Source organism: Beta vulgaris, chromosome 8, assembly GCF_026745355.1.
Source record: "Beta vulgaris subsp. vulgaris cultivar EL10 chromosome 8, EL10.2, whole genome shotgun sequence".
Classification (NCBI taxonomy): domain Eukaryota; kingdom Viridiplantae; phylum Streptophyta; class Magnoliopsida; order Caryophyllales; family Amaranthaceae; genus Beta; species Beta vulgaris.
This window is the reverse complement of record NC_079209.1, coordinates 59,936,403-59,955,284: the sequence shown is the minus strand read 5'-3', so window position 1 is coordinate 59,955,284 and position 18,882 is coordinate 59,936,403. Positions and strand designations below refer to the sequence as shown.

General features: G+C 36.9%; 1 long non-coding RNA gene and 14 other non-coding genes across 21 annotated transcripts; 12 read left to right on the top strand and 3 right to left on the bottom strand.

The window, feature by feature from the left end:
* Window positions 1-199: 199 nt before the first annotated feature.
* TRNAT-AGU (transfer RNA threonine (anticodon AGU)) lies at window positions 200-273 on the bottom strand. Its single transcript has one exon. It is a non-coding gene; the product is annotated as a tRNA-Thr (tRNA).
* Window positions 274-370: 97 nt separating this feature from the next.
* Window positions 371-444, top strand: TRNAV-AAC (transfer RNA valine (anticodon AAC)). Its single transcript has one exon. It is a non-coding gene; the product is annotated as a tRNA-Val (tRNA).
* Window positions 445-1,944: 1,500 nt separating this feature from the next.
* Window positions 1,945-18,560, top strand: LOC104902289 (uncharacterized). Of its 7 annotated transcripts, none has more exons than XR_008967352.1 (6): window positions 1,945-2,044; window positions 9,325-9,383; window positions 10,206-10,296; window positions 10,620-14,784; window positions 14,907-15,081; window positions 16,294-16,667. It is a non-coding gene; the product is annotated as an uncharacterized LOC104902289 (long non-coding RNA). The 7 variants fall into 7 exon arrangements; XR_008967349.1 differs by adding an exon at window positions 7,828-7,885 and having other exon boundaries at window positions 10,206-14,784; XR_008967351.1 differs by having other exon boundaries at window positions 10,206-10,263; window positions 16,294-16,666.
* Window positions 5,659-5,745, top strand: TRNAY-GUA (transfer RNA tyrosine (anticodon GUA)). Its single transcript is given in 2 exon segments — window positions 5,659-5,695; window positions 5,710-5,745. It is a non-coding gene; the product is annotated as a tRNA-Tyr (tRNA).
* On the top strand, window positions 6,799-6,886 carry TRNAY-GUA (transfer RNA tyrosine (anticodon GUA)). The gene is given in 2 exon segments: window positions 6,799-6,835; window positions 6,851-6,886. It is a non-coding gene; the product is annotated as a tRNA-Tyr (tRNA).
* On the top strand, window positions 7,054-7,141 carry TRNAY-GUA (transfer RNA tyrosine (anticodon GUA)). Its single transcript is given in 2 exon segments — window positions 7,054-7,090; window positions 7,106-7,141. It is a non-coding gene; the product is annotated as a tRNA-Tyr (tRNA).
* Window positions 7,579-7,666, top strand: TRNAY-GUA (transfer RNA tyrosine (anticodon GUA)). Its single transcript is given in 2 exon segments — window positions 7,579-7,615; window positions 7,631-7,666. It is a non-coding gene; the product is annotated as a tRNA-Tyr (tRNA).
* Window positions 8,116-8,202, top strand: TRNAY-GUA (transfer RNA tyrosine (anticodon GUA)). Its single transcript is given in 2 exon segments — window positions 8,116-8,152; window positions 8,167-8,202. It is a non-coding gene; the product is annotated as a tRNA-Tyr (tRNA).
* On the top strand, window positions 9,335-9,422 carry TRNAY-GUA (transfer RNA tyrosine (anticodon GUA)). Its single transcript is given in 2 exon segments — window positions 9,335-9,371; window positions 9,387-9,422. It is a non-coding gene; the product is annotated as a tRNA-Tyr (tRNA).
* TRNAY-GUA (transfer RNA tyrosine (anticodon GUA)) lies at window positions 10,215-10,302 on the top strand. Its single transcript is given in 2 exon segments — window positions 10,215-10,251; window positions 10,267-10,302. It is a non-coding gene; the product is annotated as a tRNA-Tyr (tRNA).
* Window positions 10,876-10,963, top strand: TRNAY-GUA (transfer RNA tyrosine (anticodon GUA)). Its single transcript is given in 2 exon segments — window positions 10,876-10,912; window positions 10,928-10,963. It is a non-coding gene; the product is annotated as a tRNA-Tyr (tRNA).
* TRNAY-GUA (transfer RNA tyrosine (anticodon GUA)) lies at window positions 11,136-11,223 on the top strand. The gene is given in 2 exon segments: window positions 11,136-11,172; window positions 11,188-11,223. It is a non-coding gene; the product is annotated as a tRNA-Tyr (tRNA).
* TRNAT-AGU (transfer RNA threonine (anticodon AGU)) lies at window positions 12,574-12,647 on the bottom strand. Its single transcript has one exon. It is a non-coding gene; the product is annotated as a tRNA-Thr (tRNA).
* On the bottom strand, window positions 13,272-13,345 carry TRNAT-AGU (transfer RNA threonine (anticodon AGU)). Its single transcript has one exon. It is a non-coding gene; the product is annotated as a tRNA-Thr (tRNA).
* On the top strand, window positions 16,178-16,251 carry TRNAV-AAC (transfer RNA valine (anticodon AAC)). The gene has a single exon. It is a non-coding gene; the product is annotated as a tRNA-Val (tRNA).
* Window positions 18,561-18,882: the final 322 nt, after the last annotated feature.

The following is an 18,882-nucleotide window of genomic DNA, read 5'->3' as shown; positions in this document are numbered from 1 at the left end:
GATGAATGTTTCGACTTTTCTCGAGTTGTTACTTGTTAGGTTGCCAAGAGCTGACCTGATCCATAAAACTGAAGCCAACGGATATTGGATTGTGGTGGCCGAATCTTGTTTACCATGACATTGTTTCAGACCTTTGTTCAGCTAGCTGCTAGTCTGAAGTTTGCTGAGAAATTGGAAAAAAATAAAACAAAGTAAAATATGCTCTCGTTGAGAGTCGAACTCAAGACCTCCCGCTTACTAAACGGGTGCTCTAACCAACTGAGCTACGAGAGCACGTTATATGATTTAACAATCTATAGTTTCTAATGTCTTGGTGTGCGGGCCATAATTTGACAATCCTGTAACCATAAATTCTGCTTTGTAATACAGTGGTGTCGTGGTGTAGTTGGTTATCACGTCAGTCTAACACACTGAAGGTCTCCGGTTCGAATCCGGGCGACGCCATTTTGTAACTTTTTTATTTTTATTCCCTCCATATGATTAAGACCCGTTTAAGAAGATTTTCAGCATAAAAGCAACGATAACTATGCTCCTCTATGACTCCTCTTATAAAGTAGTATTTGCTTATTATTGCCAAATATTATGTGTATAGAAGTTTTAATTAGTAATACTAGATTTATACGTACATTGGTACGTGATATGAGCAAAGTGATTGTAATATATTGCACGCCAACCTAGTCAAAGACGCCAACCTAGTCAAAGACGCTAACTTGAACCTTGGTACATCTTCAGTCTCGATGGCAGAAGTTACGACCCTTCAGCATGGAGTCCGACTAGTTATTCAAAATGCTATTACTCATTTCCACATAAAAGGAGATAACTTCATGGTTATCAACTCCATCAAAGACATCTGGTCCCCCCTTGGCAAATCGCTCACATCATTCAGGATATCCAGATTTCTCTCCGCTCCTTTTCATCTTGGACTATTTGACATGTCTACCGAGAAGTAAAGAAAGCAGCAGATTGGATTGTCAATATTGACCAGCTCATATATTCTAGTTTTTATATGGAAAATTATACTCATTCAGCTTTTCATTTAATCCTTGTAAACGATAATGTTGGAGCTCCCCTCGTGCAGAGGGTCTCCTAACCTTCTTTTTCCTTACCTTTATAAAAAAAATATATAATACACGTAAAGATATTGACACTTGACATAGATATACACTAATCTCATATGTACCCGATGATGGTATGATGCATGCGAGAGCAAGTCAAAAGCAAAGTAATTATCTTTCTACAGAGTTTATGTGTTCCATGACCTACTTGTGCGCTTCTTAAGCATTATCACATGACCGAAGATGCCTCGTGTATGTCCATGGGGTTGTAAAAATTTGCAAACAACAGCATACGTCATCTTTGAATTAATGCTAGCTTGTTTTTCCCCTAAAAAAAATAATAAAAGAAAAGAAACAAGATTCAAAAGGAAGAAGATGACTAAATAAATGATGTTCAACAAGACAACAACGATTGTGTTTTTTTTTTATATATATATCGCAACTAGTTTTTTCTTCAAATTTGTTGTGTTTCTAAGGTTCAATCAAATTAATAGGCAAGACTAATCTATAAAAATAAACGGCTAAAATTCAAATGTTAATAATGACTATAATTTAATTTTACGTATTGAACAATCATCCATTGTTGTTGTAATAAGGAAGTAAATTTATTAAAAAAAAGTTAATTAGGGGGATTAGGTTTTTTAGAGTAGTCTGACTTATGTATTTAAGTTTTTTTCCTTTCTTTACCATCATAACATCATCAATATAATAATTATAATTATACACCATCATATCATCGTTACTCATTACTTTTTTTTTATTATTTATATGAGTCACGAATGCAGTACAAAAAAGAAAGAAATGGAATTCGAACGTGTGACCTATCATCCACGGCATTAACTCGTTACTCTTTAATAATACTACTATAATCCAAATCTTCTTGGCAACTAGATCGACAATATTTAAAGAGAGAAAGTGAAGCTCGTTTCAGTGAGAAATGGAAAAAAATCTGTAGAAATTAAATTACCGCCATTGATTTGAAGTCATTTGTAAGTCTTTCTCTCTCTCTCATTATTGTTTAGTTGTGGAGAAGACGTGCAAATTAATGGAAGCGGAAGTTTGATTCTAACCCTAATATTCTACTTACTTTCGTGCGAATTATTGATATGTTGTTTACATTCTTCATGGTTTACATTTTATTATCTAATTCTTAATTCGATTTAGGGGAGAACATGTGAATTGATAATTGATTTAATTTCTGAAATTTAACTGGACATATAAGCTGTAAATGAATTTAATTTTCTGGTTTTTTGTTCGAAATACCGTGAATTAAATTGCTTTTAGTCATTTATTTTTTTTCTGATTTTTTTGAAATTGAGTACATGAAATTTGACTTGTAGTTTATTGAATGTGAAGAGTGGTGATGTTGTATAGAGGAGTGATAAGTGGAGGATGGTTAGACATACATTAGAGAGAGGACTTTGGGCAATTATTTTAGATTTTCGAATTTTATAGTTGTCTTTTAGGGTTCTCCTGTCTAATTAAGGAGGTATATTCGTCGTTTCCTAAAGAAAAAATCGACGAAATGATCTGCCCACTTCTTGGGGTACCTTGATAGTGGATCATTCTATTTCCTGAGGTTGGTCTTTACCTCGGCTAAGGGCTGATCTTAGTTTAGTTAGTAGAGCCGTAGGGCTGAGGAGTGAGGACTGTAGTTGCTCCGCAGATGATCATTAGGTAGTTGGTCTCAGTCTTGCAGGTCGGAATTTGCTTTTGTGCTATGAAATATCACCTCTGTCTTTCTCTATATTTCTCTTTTCCTAAAATCTATCGTCAACCCTGTTCTTTTGATAAACTTATTGAGTTAAATTTTTTCATATTAAAGCCAGGAGGACTAGAAATTTTTTTTCTGAAAATTTAGAACTGCCTTTCTTAGCTTCAATTGCCATCATAGCTACACATCAAAGTGAACCAAAACTTTGTCTTTTTTAATGGTCTAAAAGAATTAAAATGGGTGATTCTTTGGTTGTGGATCGGGATAGATTGAATCAAATATCTCATTGAGGCAACTCAAACATGCACCATTTATTGTAGGCTAGTAATTGGCTAATTGCCTTTTTAGATAAAAGTAACCTCCTCTTTGCAATGGGAGAATAATGTTGCATTGACTCTTTGTTTTACGTCAAGTATTCGTGCTATATTCACGACACTCCGAGACACTTTTTTTAGGGAAACACCATGAGTTTTTTCCATAAAATAGTTGAGTGGAACAATTGAACACGTACCCATGTCCAACATGAGTACCCGAGTGACATAGTGTTACCCATATCTGGATCATCTACCTCTATTGCCTAGGGAAGGGTCTAGGGTATCGGTAGTGAATTAAAGAAAGCTTTTACTACTCTTTGGCCATTGTGATAAAGTCAACTTGAGGTAATGGTTATTAGTTTGTGTGTGGAATTTTGCATGTAATGCCCTTTACGAATGTATAGAGTTATGTGCCATTGTGCCCCAACTCCAAAGAATTTGTTTCTTAAAACCGTGTATTGTTATTCTCATTACCATTCTGTTCTTGTATTTGGAAGCATATATGCTCCTTCATAGTCGTCTGACAGATTTGGCTTTGCCATTGGCCGAACATAAAATATGTAAAGTCTAAAGTCTAAACTAACATCCGAGTATAATGTCCTTACCAAATGTATGTGTGATGATGTACAATTAATATGCAAGAACCAACTTTGGCTCAGTCGATAGAGTGGAGAATTTTAGTTGGTAATTGACTCGTAAATAATCCTTTAGATTGCTGCTTCAGATTTTTTTTTTTTGTGATGTATGTCTTTGCTTCCTTGGCATGGGATTTCTTGCTCGACCACATGGATTTGGTCATAAATTTTTGTTGAACATGTATGAGCCAACATGTTGTTTATCTGGAAAATATACATTTAGATCAATTGCACTATATATAACATGATAAATCGTAAAAGTTCTCTTTTATATAATAGTAAAATATATGGTCAAAGTCAAAGAAATATGTGCATATTGCAAAAGTCAAAGTGTTGCATGTAAAAAAGAATGGAGGAAGTATATTTGAGTGGAATTTGATATGGTACACACTTACAATACAAGAACTAATCTAGATCAGTTGGTGCTTGGTAGAGTAGAGGGTTGGAGTTAATCAAACTAGTCTTATATGTCCGCAAATAACGCAATGCATGCAAGCTGTCTTTTGATTTTGTTTGTTCAAAAAACTGTTGTTCAATTTAAATGTGGTACTTTATTCTTTTTCCCCCCTTTTTTTCATTTAAATGAAACAGTTAGTTATCCCTCTATTTTTTTTTTTCCTTTTTCTATTTTTTGGTGTCTCCCATATATTGCCATATATAATAGAGATATGTAATCTTTTTGCAGCTAGTCTAATTAGTCAGGTTAGTAGAGTACAAGTCCAGGACTATAATTCTTTTTTCCTTTTTCTTAATTTTAGGGACAGAAGTGAGGTCCAGGGTTAGTTGGTTATTTGCTTTCGACATCCTTTCCATGCCCCCGTGCCAAACCACTCCATTTAAGTAGTTTATTGAAATGCACTGACAATTTATGCCCATCGTGGATAATGATGTCGAACTGTACCTTGTGTGGTATAAAAGAAGAGACTTTGGTAATCGGATCTTGCTATTAGTTGTGTTAGCTAATTTTGCTATCGCATGGACAAATAAGGTTTGTTGGCAAACAAAATAAATTGGGATTTGGGAGCCCATATGCTGCTTTGATTCAGGTAAGGTATACTGGAGTCAAAAAGACTATATATTGCCCTTGTATAATTTGACGGAGCTTGTAGCCTTGGAACTTGTAAGTTGGCTCTTGCCGGTGTGACATGAACCGACCTTAGCTCAGTTGATAGAGAGGAGTGTGGTTGGTTGAACAGATAACCCTTAGGTTGCCAATACAAAACGTTGTAGTTTTGTTGCCTCTTTTCTATCTTCCTAGAAATGTTGTTTTTGAATCTGCCAATGCTAACCTTTTTTTGATTGGCATGGCATCATTGACCACTGTGAGCTAAATGGAAATAAGTTGGTATGCATTAGATTATTCAGAGCCAGGATATGAGAACCAACCTTAGCTCAGTTGGTAGAGCGGAGGACTGTATGTGCTCAAACATATGAACCTTAGGTCGCTGGTTCGAAGCCGGCAGGTCGGATATTTCATTTTTATGCCTCTGATTTTTAACTTATTAGGCTTGATAGCTATCTGGTCTGTCAATTTGACTTCTGTCATAAGTAAATTATTGAGTGCTGTGCGGCCATATTAGACTTTAGAGTATTATGTCCCAGCCCCAGGGAATGGAAGTATGTTGCTTTGTAATGAATTCCCTGCATCCAGGGTCCAGAAACCAACCTTAGCTCAGTTGGTAGAGCGGAGGACTGTAGTTGTCCCAGCAGAATAATCCTTAGGTCGCTGGTTCAAATCTGGCAGGTTGGAATTTTGTTGCTTCTGATTTTTGTTCTACTTTTTATTTATGATTGCTCCTTGACCTGGTACAATTGACCTTTTCCATATATGTTATTGGGAATGGAGCCAAATTAAATTATTATTATGCCTTAGGTTATTGGGACTTTGGGAGTATGCTGGTGCTGGTTTGAATGGATTTTCTACTGTCAGGGTATGAGAACCGACCTTAGCTCAGTTGGTAGAGCGGAGGACTGTAGTTGTTCAAACAGTAATCCTTAGGTCGCTGGTTCGAATCCGGCAGGTCGGACTTTTGAAGTTTTGTTGGTTCTTCTTTTGTCTTCTTAGGAATAATATTCTCTAATCTGCCACTACTGACATTTGTTAATGGTAATGGCATATTATCTACCGCTGTTAGGCAACATTGGAAGATTATAACCCAGCCATATGGAATTATGTTGAGTGAAATGGATTGTCCGCATCCAAGGTACAAGGTGACCTTAGCTCAGTTGGTAGAGCGGAGGACTGTAGGTGGTCAAACAGATGGTCCTTAGGTCGCTGATTCGAATCTGGCAGGTCGGATTTTTTATCATGTTGTTGCCTTTAGTTTCTGCCTTGCTAGGCTTGATTGCTATCTGATCTAGCAATGTTGCCTTCCTTCAGAAATATTTTATTTTCAGCTATGCAGTCATATTTGAAGATTATGAACGGAATAGGTTGTTTATAAGAGATTCGCTGCAATGCATCCATGGCACAAACCGACCTTTTCTCAGTTGGTAGAGCGGATTGTCCCAGCAGATAATCCTTAGGTCGCTGGTTCGAATCTGGCAGGTCGGGATTTTGTTGCTTCTGATTTTTGTCTTACTTTTTACGAGTTATGATTACTCTTTGACCTGGTACTGACAAAAGTGAGAGAGGCAAGCTGCGTTTGTGGGGCTTAAACATACCAAAAAGAAAACTGGTAGAAGTATTTCTGAACATCCACCCAAGAAGGATATGGAAGAAGTATTAAGAAGAGAGGGAGTATGTCTTTAGCTAAATGGGAGTATGCTGGTATGTGATGGATTGTCTACCTCAAGGGTATGAGAACTGACCGTAGCTGAGTTTGTATAGCAGAGGACTGTGTTTGTTCTAACAGTGAACCTTAGGCCACTGGTTCAGATCCGGCAGGTCAAAGTATTGAAGATTTGCTGCTTCTTATTTTGTCTTCTTAGGATTGATGCTCTCTATTCTACCACCGCTGACCTTTGTTTTATATCAAGGCATACGATCAACCTCTGTGAGACAAAATTGGCAGATAATAACCCACCCAACCGGAAATATGTTTCAATGTAATGGACTGCCTGTAGCAAGAGTAAAAGAACCGACCTTAGCTCAGTTGGTAGAGCGGAGGACTGTAGTTAGTCAAACAGATAATCCTTAGGTCGCTGGTTCGAATCCGGCAGGTCGGATTTTTTTATATTTTGGTTCCTTTGATAATTGTCTTACTAGGCTGGATTGCTGTCTGATCTAGCAGTGTTGACTTTGTAATAAGTATATTATTGAATGCTACATTCTAAAATATTATGAATAAACTTGTGTTGTTTATACTGGATTCGCTGTATCCAGGGTACAGTAACCGACCTTAGCTCAGTTGGTAGAGCGGAGGACTGTAGTTGTGCCAGCAGGTAATCCTTAGGTCGCTGGTTCGAATCCGGCAGGTCGGAATTTTGTTGCTTCCGATTTTTGTTATACTTTTTGTTATGATTGCTCCTTGGCCTGGTCTATAATACTTCCTCCGTTGTTTTAATACTCGCAATGTTGAGATGGGCACAAGGACCAAGGATAGAAATAGAGAGAGCAGAGAGCTAAAAAGGATCCCCATGTCTTAGGAGAGAGAAAGTGATAATATATTGACAAAAATGTCACAGTACTCCTTACTTCCTTAGGACTTGGTTCGATTCTGGAAGGTGAAAGTTTTGAAATTTTGATGCTTTATTATTTTGTTTTCTTAGGACCGATGCTCTCTAATTGGCCACAGTTGACCTTTAATAATCGTCATGGCATATTATTAACTCCTGTTAGGAAAAATTGGCAGATAATAAACCAGCCAAATGGAAATTTGTTTGAATGTTGTGGATCGTCCACAGCCAGGGTACAAGAACCGACCTTAGCTCAGTTGGTAGAGCGGAGGACTGTAGTTGGTCAAACAGATGATCCTTAGGTCGCTGGTTCGAATCCGGCAGGTCGGATTTTTTTGATTTTGGTTCCTTTGATTATTTTCTTACTAGGCTTCATTGCTGTCTGATCTAGCAGTGTTGACTTTGTGATAAGCATATTATTGAATGCTATGATGCCATTCTAGAATATTATGAATAAACTTGTGTTGTTTAAATGGATTTGCTTCATCCAGGGTACAGTAACCGACCTTAGCTCAGTTGTAGAGCGGAGGACTGTAGTCGTGCCAGCAGGTAATCCTTAGGTCGCTGGTTCGAATCCGGCAGGTCGGAATTTTATTGCTTCTGATTTTTGTTGTACTTTTTTGTTATGATTGCTCCTTGGCCTGGTACAATTGACCTTTTCTATAAATGTTATTGAGAATGGAGCCAAATTAAATTATTATTATGTCTTAGGTTATTGGGACTTTGGGAGTATGCTGGTGCTGGTATATAATGGATTTTCTACTGTCAATGTATGAGAACCGACCTTAGCTCAGTTGGTAGAGCGGAGGACTGTAGTTGTTCAAACAGTAATCCTTAGGTCGCTGGTTCGAATCCGGCAGGTCGGACTTTTGAAGTTTTGTTGGTTCTTCTTTTGTCTTCTTTGGAATAATATTCTCTAATCTGCCACTACTGACATTTGTTAATGGTCATGGCATATTATATACCGCTGTGAGGCAAAATTGGAAGATTATAACCCAGTCATATGGAATTGTGTTGAATGAAATGGATTGTCAGCGTCCAAGGTATAAGCCGACCTTAGCTCAGTTGGTAGAGCGGAGGACTGTAGTTGGTCAAACTGATGGTCGTTAGGTTGCTGGTTCGAATCCGGCTGGTCGGGTTTTTTTTTCATGTTTTTGCCTTTAGTTTTTGCCTTGCTAGGCTTGATTGCTGTCTGATCAAGCAATGTTGCCTTCCTTCAGAAATATTTTATTTTCAGCTATGCAGTTATATTTGAAGATTATGATTGGAGTAGGTTGTTTATAAGAGATTCGCTGCAATGCATCCAGGGCACAAACCTAGCTTTTCTCAGTTGGTAGAGCGGATTGTCCCAGCAGATAATTTTTAGGTTGCTGGTTCAAATCCGGCAGGTCGGAATTTTGTTGCTTCTGATTTTTGTCTTACTTTTTACGAGTTATGATTACTCTTTAACTTTGTACTGACAAAAGTGGAGAGAGGCAAGCTGCGTTTGTGGGGCTTAAACATACCAAAAAGAAAATTGGTAGAAATATTTCTGAACATCCACCTAGAGAAGGATATGGCAGAAGTTTTAAGGAGAGAGGGCGTATGTCTTTAGCTAAATGGGAGTATGCTGGTATGTGATGGATTTTCTACCTCAAGGCATACGATCAACCTCTGTGAGACAAAATTGGCAGATAATAACCCAGCCAAACGAAAATATGTTTCAATGTAATGGACTGCCTGTAGCAAGAGTAAAAGAACCGACCTTAGCTCAGTTGGTAGAGCGGAGGACTGTAGTTAGTCAAACAGATAATCCTTAGGTCGCTGGTTCAAATCTGGCAGGTCGCATTTTTTTGATTTTGGTTCCTTTGATTATTGTCTTACTAGGCTTCATTGCTGTCTGATCTGCAGTGTTGGCTTTGTGATAAGCATATTATTGAATGCTATGCTGCGATTCTAGAATATTATGAATAAACTTGTGTTGTTTATAATGGATTTGCTTCATCCAGGGTACAGGAACCGACCTTAGCTCAGTTGGTAGAGCGGAGGACTGTAGTCGTGCCAGCAGGTAATCCTTAGGTCGCTGGTTCGAATCCGGCAGGTCGGAATTTTGGTTGCTTCTGATTTTTGTTGTACTTTTTTGTTATGGTTGCTCCTTGGCCTGGTCTATGATGCTTCCTCCGTCTTTTAATACTCGCAATGTTGAGATGTGCACAAGAACAAGGAGGGGAGAGAAATAGAGAGAGCTAAAAAGAATCCCCGTGTGTTAGAGAGAGAAAGTGATAATATATTAGAAAAAATGTCAACGTTGTAAGTAATAGAGAACTTCCTAAAATGGGATATGTTGCAAGTATTAAAAAAACAGAGGAAGTATATTATTAAGAACGGAGCCAGGTAATATAATGTCTTAGCTGTATGGGTGTAGCTGGTATGTAATAGATTTGCGGGAGGACTGTAGTTGTGCAAACAGTAATCCTTAGGTATTTTGTTTTCTTAGGACCGATGTTCTCTAATTTGCCACAGTTGACCTTTTATTAATTGTCATGGCATATTATTAACCCTTGTGAGGCAAAATTGGCAGATAATAACCCAGCCAAATGGAAATATGTCTGAATGTATGGACTGCCTGTAACAAGCGTAAAAGAACCGACCTTAGCTCAGCTGGTAGAGCGGAGGACTGTAGTTAGTCAAACAGATAATCCTTAGGTCGCTGGTTGGAATCCGGCAGGTCGGATTTTTTTATATTTGGTTCCTTTGATAATTGTCTTACTAGGCTGGATTGCTGTCTGATCTAGCAGTGTTGACTTTGTAATAAGTATATTATTGAGTGCTACATTCTAGAATATTATGAATAAACTTGTGTTGTTTATAATGTATTCGCTGCATCCAGGTACAGTAACCGACCTTAGCTCAGTTGGTAGAGCGGAGGACTGTAGTTGTGCCAGCAGGTAATCCTTAGGTCGCTGGTTCGAATCCGGCAGGTCGGAATTTTGTTGCTTCTGATTTTTGTTGTACTTTTTGTTATGATTGCTCCTTGGCCTGGTCTATAATACTTCCTCCGTTCTAATACTCGCAATGTTAAGATGTGCACAAGGACCAAGGAGAGGAGAGAAATAGAGAGAGCTAAAAAGAATCCCCATGTCTTAGGAGAGAGAAAGTGATAATATATTGACAAAAATGTCAAAAGTAATCGAGAACTTCCTAAAATGGGATATGTTGCAAGTATTAAAAAACTGAGGAAGTATAATGGAGCCACATAAGATAATGTCTTAGCTGTAAATGGTTGTATGCTGGTATGTAACAGATTTGCGGGAGGACTGTAGTTGTGCAAGCAGTACTCCTTAGGACTTGGTTCGATTCTGGCAGGTGAAAGTTTTGAAATTTTGATGCTTTATTATTTTGTTTTCTTAGGACCGATGCTCTCTAATTGGCCACAGTTGACCTTTATTAATCGTCATGGCATATTATCAACTCCTGTGAGGCAAAATTGGCAGATAATAACCCAGCCAAATGGAAATCTTTTTGAATGTTGTGGATTGCCCACAGCAAGGGTACAAGAACCGACCTTAGCTCAGTTGGTAGAGCGGAGGACTGTAGTTGGTCAAACAGATGATCCTTAGGTCGCTGGTTCGAATCCGGCAGGTCGGACATTTTCATTTTATGCCTCTGATATTTTGTCTTACTTGGCCTGATAGGTGTCCGATCTAGCAATGTTGACTTCTGTGATAAGTATATTATTGACTGCTATGCAGCCATTTGAAAATATCATGAATGTACTTATGTTGTTTATAATGAATTCGCTACATCCAGGGTACAGAAACCGACCTTAGCTCAGTTGGTAGAGCGGAGGACTGTAGTTGTCCCAGCAGAGAATCCTTAGGTCGCTGGTTCGAATCCGGCAGGTCGGAGTTTTGTTGCTCTGATTTTTGTGATACTCCTATTAGTCCTGATTGCTCCTTGACCTGATATATTATTGAGAATGGAGCCATGTTACTCCCTCCATTTTGAAAAGTTCTTCCTAGTTGACCAATTTCCTTTCTCTTATGAAGAAAAAGAAAAAGAGGGAGTAACATGCGTCTGTGTCTTAGCTATATGGGTGTATGCTGGTAAATGGATACCTTTTAGGGTATGAGAACCGACCTTAGCTCAGCTGGCAGAGTGGAGGACTGTATTGTTCAAATAGTAATCCTTAGGTTGCTGGTTCAAATCTGACAGGTCGGACATTTGAAGTTTTATTGCTTCTTAATTTGTTTTCTTAGGAATGTTCTCTAATCTGCCACTGCTGACCTTTGTAAATTATCATGGCATGTTTTATATTGTTGTGAAGCAAAGTAACCAGTTTATAGCACACCAAAAAAGGGGATGTTTAGACTATTGGATTGTCGATAGTCAGGGTACAAGAACCAACCTTAGCGTTCAGTTGGTAGAGTGGAGCTGAGGACTGTAGTTGGTCAAACAGATGATCATATGGTCGCTAGTTCGAATTTGGCAGGTTGGAAATTTTCTTGTATTGATCTCCAGGTGGGCTGTTTTGTAGCTTCCAACATGATTTTTTTCCGAAAGATCAATAGTCTCTGGCTATGATTGTAGAAGGCATGTATGCTCGCTTAGTCTATGAGACTATTATTTCACTGTTAATCTGGTTGATGCTTGTTATCTCTGCATCGTCTTGGGGTTTGATGTGGAATTAGGTACTAATTAATTTTTCTTACCAAATCGCGCCAAGACATGACCCTGAACTCTTTTTGATGTTATTGTTCTTTTTTCAAGCATGTGATTATAAGTTTGTGATTTTTCTTTTGTCTATTTTGATGCCTCGGATCTTTCTACTATTCAATTAAGAATTATCTCTAGACTTCATTAAATAGCTTAGTTTCTCAGGATTTATCCTGGAATTAGTCCTCAATTTACAGCTTCTTGTTTTTCTTACATGCTGAAGATGATGTTCTCCCGTCTGACAACATGGACTTCAGCATAAGAGTTTGCTGAGGATTTTGTAGTGAAATTATAATTACTAACATCCCACAGCCTACGCAAATCGGAGATTAATGGAATGTAATGGATTACTCCATGGTAACTGATGCAAGAACTGACCTTAGCCAAGATGATAGAGCAGAAACTGTACATTTGGCTGTATATACAAAACATTTTAGGCTCTGGGTGGTACGTGGACATTCTTTTATTGCTGATGCTGGGACACACCTTTGTTTCACAAGTTGTTCACCTGCTGAGGATGTTGAGAAGTAAAATTAAAAAAATGCTCTCGTTGAGAATCGAACTCAAGACCTCCCGCTTACTAAACGGGTGCTCTAACCAACTGAGCTACGAGAGCAACTAAAGACATCCTTTTATATATGACTTCTGGATGGTAATTACTTAGATATTGCTGTTTAGTTTGCACCATTTTTTCAACAACACCGAATAATAATGGTAAGTTGCATCTCTTTCTGTTATCAGCTATAGAGCAGCTGCATACACATATGACCTTCATGTGTATGATAATATCTTTGTTCCCAATTGTAAGAATGATTTAGCTTGGTATGATTATCATCTACTCTTTGTTATTGCAATGTGATCGTATGCGACATTCTTTTAATTATTCACCATCTTGATTTTCCTTTACCACAAAATCTACTTTTTGTTATGTTCTTGAATGATGATCAATAGTTACTCCTTAATATATGTGACTTAACTGTAGAAAATTTACTTTTAGTTCAGGGTTTGTGTTGACACTATGACATCAAATTCTTATCTTCATGTGTTTTCACTAGTTTTTTCTATGTTGGGTTGCTTTTGTTTTGTAAGAAGGATGAACTTTTTGATGCAGAGAGTTGGTTTGTTGCTGGTTAACTTTTGCTTTTTAATGCAACTGTGGTGCAGTTGATTATCATGTTAGTCCAAAATGAGAGCACAGCAGTCTGCCAAGGAGGGATGTAGAAAAATAATACACAAAAGATGCTCTCGTTGAGAGTCGAACTCAAGACCTCCCGCTTACTAAACGGGTGCTCTAACCAACTGAGCTACAAGAGCACATTATGTCATTTTAATTTCATTTGACACTCTGGGCGGAAAGAATTTTACCCTTCACTTCAGTTGTCAGTTTTTTTTTATATACTTCGTCTGTCTTTTTTTTTACTTGCAACACTTTTTTTTTTTTCATCAACTCCAATGCAAAAATTTGGGTAGGAGAGAGGTAGAGACAGGGAACAAAAACTCGGCCGTTCCGTTCTGGAACGGCCGCTTTGTAACGGATTTCAGAGAGGCCGTTCCGTTAAATACCGTTCTAGAACGGTGATTTGGAATTCACACCAAACTCGGCGCGATGGCGTTACGTAACGGTGTAACGGCGTTCCAGAACCGTTACAATCACGTAATGTCCGTTATTTGAAGAAGACCAGTTCTTTTGGTCGAGGAAGAAGAAGAGCCAACGCAAGATCTATAGATCTGAGTTAAAATTTGAAAGTAAAACATGTTTTTTTATTAAAATTAAAGCTTACCGAGGATGTAGAACTCAAATTTGAGTAAAACCCCTCCTTTAATTTCATTAGGTTACTGCTAATCGAACACTAAATTGCAAACCCTAATTTCGAAAAAACCCTAATATGCATTGGGATGCAACGCTGCTTCTTCGGTCATGGCAGAGAAGGTCGACGAGTCATCTTCGGCGGCTTCTAGCACTGTAGCTTCCGGTGGTTGGCTTGTTTGCAGGTTAGTGCTTGCTGGTTTTCTTTCTTTTATACCGATCATCTTCTTCTTTTCTCTCTTCTCTTTTTCTTTTTTATTTTGTGACTGCCAGTCACGTGATAATTGCAACTCATATAGGAACTCTTTCTCTCTCTTCTTTTCATCCCTTTTTATTTTTTCTTTCCCTTTTAGTTTTTATTCCCTCACGTGGAATCACCCATTTTCATCCTTTTTTAATTTTTTTTAATGACAATCTTACACATAAGTATGTTCAAATATCATCATAGTACCTCAAATATTGTATTTATAAGAGTTCTGGACATAATATGATATAGAAAGTAAAATAGAAGAAAAACAAAGTTTAAATGTCACTTGTGTGATTTTTTTTTTAAAATTCACGCCGCGACGGCCGCGAAACGTTCTATTTCCCCGTTACAAGCCGTTCCCGCGATAACGCGACCGTTCCCGCGAACGCGACCGCGTTTTTTTTCTATGGGTAGAGAGGAAAAAAAGAGAGGGTCCCATGTGATTGGAGAGAGATACATAGAAAGGAAAAGCAAAAGTGGAAAGTGTTGCAAGTAATTAATTATTTCCCTTTTAGGAAAGTGTCGCAAGTAAAAAAAACGGAGGAAGTATATCCTTTGCATTTGTTTTCTGTCACTTACTTACAGGTTTTTGTTTCTGTTGTCACTTGTCACCTAAAACAGGTCCAGCCGGGTGATCCCCGGTATTGTCTCGGTACCGAAGACCCTGTATTCGGAAATGCTTGAGCAGTCGGCTTACATGTAAGAACATCACTCTCAGTATATCCAGTGCCTATAATCTGGTTTTGGACAATGCACATTATTGATATCATTTTAGCCGAAAATACTTCAACAGTATCACTTTTACTCTGGTTTAACTGCAGGCAATCGACGGGAAGATTGTCAATGGTCGGAAGTCGGAACCTTAATGGATGTTATGAATGCAAAGTCTCAAAGAACACATCAGTTTATTACTTCCTCCATTCCAATATGAACTTCACACTTGCCTTTTCAAGGTCAAAGTTCACAGGTGATGCTGTGATATTAAAAGTACTCACAGTAAGTCGGATTTTCTCAGATTGTTTCAATGTCTAATATTAGTTACAACTTACAATAATGATCGAAGATAAGACGTGTTAAATTATTATGAGAGTTACCAAAACTACTTATTTAACATAGTGACCCTTATTTTTAATATAGTAACCTTTTAAAATCGTAAGTTACACTATACAATTACTATCTATCATAGTGACCGTTTTTTTAACATAGTCACTTTTTCTTACATTAGTTTATTATAATGAAATTTTCACTTTATGAAATAAGCTTTACAATCTATATCTACTCATATTTTATATCTATTTTTTATATAGTATCCCTTTTTTTTTCATAAATAATATGAATTAGCATTAGATCTGCGCTAAATTAGCGCGGACCGGATCAATATTATCTCTATTATATAAGCCAAGGGAGGAGGTGTGGTGTCCACATTTGAAATGACTATAATACCCTCTAATAAATTAAAACAATATTTTTTATAGCAAATTCAAAAATGAGAATCAATGCAACTTGCCATATGAATAAGTCAAAAATGGAATGCAATCACCATTAATAACTTGACTTGATCGACATAATCAATTCACGAAATTATTTAGAATCTTCAATTAAAAAAAAGTTAGTGATATATTTTGACAACATAATATTTCGTATTTACGAAGTTCAAACAATATGGTTTATTAACGTTTACAATCGTTAAGAAAATTATATTAAAGCAGACTGACAAAGAATTATTAAATCTCGAGCAAAATTTTCTAACGAAAAAATCGGTCACCTTTAGTTCAAAAAGATAATATCTACAAAAAAACCTCATTAATTTAAATCACTACCAAAATAATTTTAGATTTAAAAAATATATGCCTATTCGTAGATAAGATTGTAGACGCACGCATCACGTGCACATACGGCTAGTTATTCTATAAGCCACAATCCAATATATAATTATTATCAACACAGATGACAGATCGCTAGAGTTATTTTATATTGGCTTTTCTGACAATTGACAGCAACTCCATGTTTTTCTATTCCTAAATCCTAATGTATCATCTGATCAGAGTTGGGGTTCTGTCTATGATGTAAAGTTACCATAGTTATATTAAACGGTGTCGTGGTGTAGTTGGTTATCACGTCAGTCTAACACACTGAAGGTCTCCGGTTCGAGTCCGGGCGACGCCATTTTGTTTGTTCACAGTTATTCCTTTTTTTTTACTGTTGCAGGTAAGCATCCTTCATGCTTAGTTATCTGATCTAAGCTCACAAGCCTTCGTAATGTCTGTTTCCCTACTGCTGGAATCTGGATAAACGATGTTACTGTCGGACCTCAGCTGTGTAACTACGAGTTCAACACCAACAATCATATAAACATTTGTAGCTAGAGCCTAGAGGGCTCAAATATGTGTGGTCACGTATATCGTAGATGTTCAGTGCCACCTCTACACTCAAACAAGTACTATGAAATCAATATGAGTCTAGCCAATACTATGGTTAGACGCACGTATTTATCCTTACTCGTTGTCTCAGAGAAGCAAATGATATGTTCAATATGCATAATGTAAGTACCTAATCTCACTACTAACCTTTGGCAAAAACATTCTTGCTCTTTGTTAAAAAAACCAATTTGTTAGAGTTAATCACATGTTAAGTCAAGTCGTATATTAGATATTGACACATAAACAAGAGATACAAAGTTAGACCTGGGTAAGAATTCCGAATTTGGTCAAAATTCGCAACCAAAACTTTAGAAAATCAAGTTTAGCTAAACCATTGACTAAATGCTAGAAAAATGATATTCGCATTCGCAAGTCATGCTTCATAACAAAGGAGTTGGTCTAGAATAAATGCATCTCCATGGAGATTTTAAGGGCGCTTCCTTAATAACATTACGCTTAATTTTATTCCCGTTACTGCAATTTATTAACGACTGTCAAACGGGATACAAACACTGACAGTTGAGATAGAGAAATATTTGTATGTTTCACAAGTATGATTAAAAGTTATGGGCTGAGTACATAAAACTTATTCTTAGTTTCAGCAAATGTTCTAGACCTAGATTGGTAGCCATTTGAATTTTGATCAGCTATCATTTTATATTTTGTTGGTGAAGGATGTTCAACCACTGACAGTTGCAGTCCTAAACCAAGATTGGATGAGCTATTTGATTTACAATTAGTTGGTGAGAGGTGCTGAAATTTCAATTACTAATCGTTGCAGTCTGTTTTTGACACTAACGAATAAGGTATTCTTCCTCAAAGTACCAATCAAACAACTACTGCACTCACTTATACATATTATATACTTAGGGGTGTTTAAAAAATTGTACCGAAATATCGGTCTAAATGGGTGATAACCGTACCGCTAAAAAAGTTTTAACGGTACGATTACCAAATCAATAAAAGTAAAGGTTAAACGATACGGTTACATTTATGATTGAACGGTTAATCGAAATACTTTTTTTTCTCTATCTCATTATTCTGAAACATTTTCCAACAATTTCATTAATTTTAATATTTATTGCTAAGTAACAATAACTAGAGGAAGTAATGTGATTGTTAGAAAATTTTAGTATTACTATAAACACTATATTTAGGGAATGGAGTGAAGTCTTAGTGTTAGTTATGTTCTCCAATAGATTTATTATCCACTTTATAATACATTTTATATAAGAGCATATTAATATTAAATTATATAAAAAAGAATAGAAAATATATACTTACATTAAGCCAAATATAATAGCATAACTTGAATAATGGTTAATGGTTTACCGAAAAACCATACTAACGGTTAATCGTTTAGGCGGTAACCGGTTTAAAGGGTTACAGACTTACAGTTTGCAAATCGAAACTTTCAATTACTAAACTAAAATATCGTTTCGGGACTTTAACCATCGATAAACATCTCTACATGCTAGCTAAATTCCTTTAATAGCTCAATAATGCTTATCAGCTTCGTTTTATGATTTCACTACTGATGTTTTTGCCATTGATGTTTTGCTGAATTGCTTATCAGCTTCCTGAATCTAACTTGTGTAGAGATTCAAGGCTGAGATATTGTTGTTCACTTGTTCTGGTGGTAGTTGGCTTTGAAGGTTTCAACCTTCCACTTCAGGCATGTAATCATTTATCCACCAATACAACTTACAACTTACAAATTCAGGACCCGAATCTCACTTCTACTTGTTGAATGATTCGATTCTGTGTCTCACGTTCTCAACATTTTCGCTGTTGTCTACTGTGTCTTGGCACTAAATTCTCCAGCTGCTAGATTTCTGTAAAATTTACTCCCAGGTGCATAATAATTGTGCTGTCTCTATTTTCAGATTGGATGAGAAGTACAGATATTCCCACTCTAACTGAAAGACTCAAAGACCGCCTTGTCTCAAACATATCGTGCATTAAGATTTTCGTAATCTTCATCATATGACGTGACTATAGCCTTATTGGCTTTGATTGGCAGATATTCATCAATTCACAACATACTTTGAGAAATTTCATGGTCACAATTCGACCTCAAAAGGCAAACAACCACTTAATTAGGAACTCGATAAACATTCATGAGTTCATCATCACATATTGTCCACCTATCAGGTCAATTATAGTCAATCTCGGACTTCCAGATCTATAAGAACAAAAGATTCTCGAAACAGAGGGAAAATGGTTTTACACTCCTTTGCCAACCAAACAATGTAAAATTGAAAATAGAGGAAAACAGTTTTCCTCTATAACGTTTTACGCCCTACCAAACGGAGCCTAAGTCGATCCCTTCCTACTTAGTCCTTTCATCCTCTTACTCTCTCCTCCTTTACCCTTT